At 44.1% G+C, this 5,192-nt stretch overlaps 1 non-coding gene across 1 annotated transcript; it reads left to right on the top strand.

The window, feature by feature from the left end:
- The first annotated feature begins 2,595 nt into the window (after positions 1–2,595).
- TRNAD-GUC (transfer RNA aspartic acid (anticodon GUC)) lies at positions 2,596–2,667 on the top strand. The gene has a single exon. It is a non-coding gene; the product is annotated as a tRNA-Asp (tRNA).
- Positions 2,668–5,192: the final 2,525 nt, after the last annotated feature.

Here is a 5,192-nt window from a genome sequence, read left to right as displayed (position 1 = left end):
TGAGGGTAGCATTGGAATGTTGACGTTCTGAAGAAGAACAAATCCCAAGGTTAACCTTGTGTTTGTTTGTTCCGGCATAAAAGTGCAATAGACATACATATATTATTGATTAAATATACTTTGAGAGCGCATATGTACCTCAACACGAGAGCGGATGGTGAGGCTCTCGACATTTCCTGCAATGGATGGAAACCTCACGCGAGCATCAAAAAGAATGCAACACAAGCCTACATGTATAAGTAGCAAAGAATTCGTGATAGAGATATCTAACAAGGGCCCACTATAATGAAAGGAGATGAGGCTTGGGCATCAATCTCTACTATCTGTAGGCTCTTGCATTCCTCGACACCAAGGGAGTTGAGCTGCTGCAGCGTACAAGGTATTCTCAAGCAACTTATCCCACTGCATAAGGTGATTTATGGCCGCTCCAAGGAGGCGGATTTGGAGAGCGAGTGCCATAATCCTTCCTCATTAATATCGACAAGACGAAGATGTAAAGTTTTCAATCTTCTCAACAGGCCAAGTGTTGATATGATATGGGATCGAAAGCGCAACTGGTGAGGTAAAGAGACTGAATTGAACTGGCAACAGCCTCATCGGACAAAACCGAGCATGGGAAGTTGTTGATTTTCTTCATGAAAACATTCATAGTCAAGCTAAGTTCTTGAATCCCAGACTTGCCGGCGATTTGAAGCCACCTGTCCAGGCAAGAGGCTTCGACTGTCGTGCAAGGGTAAAGTCCAAGTTTAAGCGCCTCCACCTTGACCCCATTCTTGTGATGGTTCTCAAGAATTTTGTCAACTTTGTCGATGATATAGGTTCCTCTTTCCTCAAATTTCTTGTCACTCAATTCGAGTCTATCGGAGTTGAGTATGAGCTTGGAATAACATGTCCACGAACATAGAAACCCACGCGACACGCATGCAACACGAGCAGCTGCTTGCACTGGCAACATGAGAATATATACGGTGGAGGATGTCCTGCAAAACCAAGGTTGACAAGTTTGGCTGGCCAGATAGTACTTACTTCGTTCTAAAAGATAAGGTGTATTAGTTTTTAAGAAAGTCAAACTTCTCTAAGTTTGACCAACTTCATAATACCAAATAATTATCATTAGATTTGCCATGTAATATATTTTTAGTATTGTAGATGTTGATAGAGCTTACTATAAACTTGGTCAAACGTAATTACATAGAAACACTGTTTTATCGGAACAATCAAGAGCTCTGTGTGTCGTTTCATTAAGATGGGAAAAAAGGTTCAAATGCAGAGTCCGATGGGCAACCCCCACTCCCCAGCAAGATCAGCCGAAGGAAGAAACAAGAGAAACAAACCAAACCGAGACAGTTGACTTTTGAAAAACTAATACACTGCAAAAAGAAAAGAAAAGGCTGATACACCATATATTTTAGAACAGAAGGAGTAGCTAGTAGATGGCTGCTGCGAACAAAATAAATCAATATATCTGTGATGTTAATATATATCTTGTTGAGAGTGGTTTTTCTACACCCCAGCTCGGTGCACCCAAGGTGCACCGACGGAAGATTTTGTAATTTTATCTTTTTTGTACAGAGCCCCTCGAATGTTATTTGACCATCAAACTTTGGAAGCGCCCTTAACATTTATTGATGATCATTCCCACAAAATTTCATGATTTCTTGAAATGTTTTACTATGTTTTCTTGCACGAGTGCACCGTGGGTGCACCGAAGGTGGGTGCAGCCACTACTTTCCCATATCTTGTTACCAGCTCATGTACTTTGCACGGATGAATACAGTGCACCAATAGAGAAAAAGCATAGGCAAGTGATGTTGGCAAATTTAAACGTGCACATGAACCACTGATTTCTTATGGAAACATGTGTCCTTCAGCACCAAATTGCTACCTAGATGCATGCAACATGTATTCATCCTGTGCTAGCAGTTGAGATAGACATCTTACTTGATGCATGCTAGAATACTTCAATCACAGCCAGATTGTTATTTTTACTAGTTGCGTACTGTAACTTGGCTGCCAGCAACACATGCCTGTGGGAGATTCTCAAAAACAAGGCCATGACTCATACTACATATTTTGGGAAGCTTGAGAAATAGTAGGGGCTTGCTGTTGGCAGCAGGTCGCACCGTTCGATGAAGCCTCCGGTCGACTATCTGCAGTGCCTCAGCTTGGCTCATGCAACTCTTGAATTTTCGCAGAAGAAATTGTGAATACTCAAGAGCCAGTGTTGGTTGAATAAAACCGAGCCGAGCGATCTTGGATTTCAGGAGCTAAACCCTGAGAGCGAATTCGGGGTGCGATGAGATCGATTTTTGCCTAGAACGGAAGAAGCGCGGTGCGTCGGAGCTGGAGAGTGGAGAGTATGCATACTTGCAGTTGCAGGAGTAGGGATCGCCGCGGACAGGGACCGATCGAGATGGCCGGCGACGGCAGCGGGGGGAGGAGCTGGACACGGCGATCTCGCCTGAGCACCTGCCAAGTTTCGATTGTGTCTAGGTTTTTTGGGCCGAAACGGCGGCTGCGGTTCCCGTTTCATCTCCGATTTGTTAAGAGCAAGCAATATAATTACTATCTCTTGTTAAACGCATTATCATCAAAGTCGTTGTAGTATAGTGGTAAGTATTCCCGCCTGTCACGCGGGTGACCAGGGTTCGATCCCCGGCAACGGCGTTTCATTTTTTTCTTTGCCTCTCTTTTGTTTCTGCACTTCTACAGCAATCGCGCCAAACCTGTTGCAGTTCGTCAGTAGGCAACGGCGAACTTTTAGGAGTTGTCGATGGCAGAGAAAACCAACGTCATTTTTGTTCTTGTTTTTTGCACAACTGCAGGAGTTGGCGATGGGTGCAGGAAGCCAATCAATACAAAGTTCGTCCAAATTTAACATCGTTAGCTTTACTTGATGGAAATTCTATGTATCAACGGTGGCACATTAACAGTAGACCATGTATTTATATGTCTCAAAAAAAAAGTAGACCATGCATTTAGTAGACGGCGTACAGCCCTGAATATCCTCCATGTGTGTGAGTGGACGATCGGGTCGCTGTCGCCGATCAGCACGATCCTTCGATCCTTCCTTCGCCGCAGAAAGGCCTATAGCCGGAAGAGGACAAGACTCGCCGCATGTAGATCAGCGACGACCTTGTGGGAGCGGTACTGAAAATTTTACAAGATGATGTGCTTCCTGGTTCGAATGACGACTTTCAAACATAAAATCACACTTCTTGAAATAGCCTCCCAAGCCCTAACCCTTTGTTGATGTCCTTCACCACTGGCTTGTAATCACATGCAATCATCAAACGGTTCAAAAAAAATCATTGGCTAAAGCCAATGCTTCACTGACACGCTACAACTTCATGACTGCTGGATCATTCAATCCCGGGAGTACAATCGTTGAGGATCCGATATAATTGCCATGTTCATCTCTTTGCACCGCGGCTGCTGCACCCACATCCCCATTGTGAGACATACCTCTGTCGACATAGATTTTTGCCTGGCCGCTCGGAGGGTGCTTCCAAGTGTTAGACATCGTTATCGCATGTGCACGCCTCCGCGGTGTCGTTGTTCCGGTAGTCCTCTTCAGGCTATCCAACTCTGAACACTTTCTCGGGTGGTGTTGGTGTCGGCTGTTGTGGTTGTGTTTGGCATCTTGCAATGGGGTGTGTGGATAGAGGAATGCAGTGACGGTCCTCTTCTTCGATCTCATCGAATGAAGTTGACGGCGCTGGGATCTAGCGGACATGGGGATCGAAGAACCCTGGCTGACGTGCCACAAAGTTTCGGTCTTGTTGCTTGAGACAGTCCGGTTCATCGGCTCGAAAAGCATCCTTGTATGCAAAGGTGCTCCTCTAGATCTTGGTATGAAGGCAGTTCCCCTCTTTCTTCGATGTTGCTTCAACAACGGAGGAGGACGATGGTGGGCGATGTTTTGGTGTGGCACAAGATTCTGCCAAAGTAAAATTTTAGTTTTACTTCTTGCGAAGTCTTTGATTCAATATTGCAAGACATCTATGTATGTCTTCTGTGATGATCACATATGTACTCTTTGTAATACGTTTGTCTAATAAAATATATGTGATTATGTAAAAAAGAACTCTGAAATAAATCTTGCTACAAAAAGATGTGTCGACATTGGACTTTGATAATAAATGGACTCCACTCATGTATTGGTGTATTGCTTTTGTGTGTGTTGTCAAAACCGCCCAAAAAGCGACAAACCCACACGGAAACGTTTCCTTTTTTTTGGAGAACACGGGGAATACGTGTATCACACTCCATCTCCAGTCCGTTTCGGCCGAGTTACCGACTGGATCAAACACACGCTCTAGTTTTTAGGCCACGCCCAACGTAGTATCTACTATATCTAAATAGCTAGCCTTCACTAACTATTTCTCTCAACATACAAGCATGCCACATCATCACACAACATGCATGACAAAAGGTTCACCTCCACTATCATATATCTCTCAACATGCAAGCATGCCACTTCATCATGAAACATCATGAAAAAAAGACTCATCTCAACATGCAAGCATACATGAGAATTTTCATTCTATTAAGTTATTTATATTTAATAAACATTTTACAACTATATAGTAATGAAACACAATAAATTATATGTATTTTCAGTTTTAACTTTTTATATTATTACTTCAAATATTCACGCGTCATACAACAAAACACATTTAAATATGTTGCTAAATATTTTCGCAACAACGTGCATGATATCATCTAGTTTCCGAGAATAGGAGGAGACGGGGCGCAATAAACCCCCAAATTCCGCATAACATTCAGATACAGTAAATTGCTGAAAGCCACCACATTTGTGGCTAGGGTACTGCAAAACTACCGCTTTTGTCAAAAATCACAAAAATCCACCAATTCTGAGGCAAGTGAGTAACAGATTGCACTAAACGATCTCCAAGCCGCAACTAATAGGAAAACTTACAGGGCTGGCAAACCTGTCGGGTCCACTTGTCATATCTACATGGACAATAAGCTGATGTGGCCAAGGGTCCCACATGGCAGCCCCACGCCTCTTACATCTCTCTTCCCCTCCTCTCTTCCCCGTTGACTCCGGCCCTGCCCCGACGGCGACGGCCCCGATTCCTGGTTCCCGGTGAGGTAGGCATGTGAGGTCAACGGCGAGCAGCACCACTTCAGCTCCGGCGAGCGCGCCTCCCATTGAGGTAGCCATG

This window comes from Triticum aestivum, unplaced genomic scaffold (genome assembly GCF_018294505.1).
Source record: "Triticum aestivum cultivar Chinese Spring unplaced genomic scaffold, IWGSC CS RefSeq v2.1 scaffold234476, whole genome shotgun sequence".
NCBI lineage: Eukaryota > Viridiplantae > Streptophyta > Magnoliopsida > Poales > Poaceae > Triticum > Triticum aestivum.
This window is presented reverse-complemented; position numbering and strand designations above follow the sequence as displayed.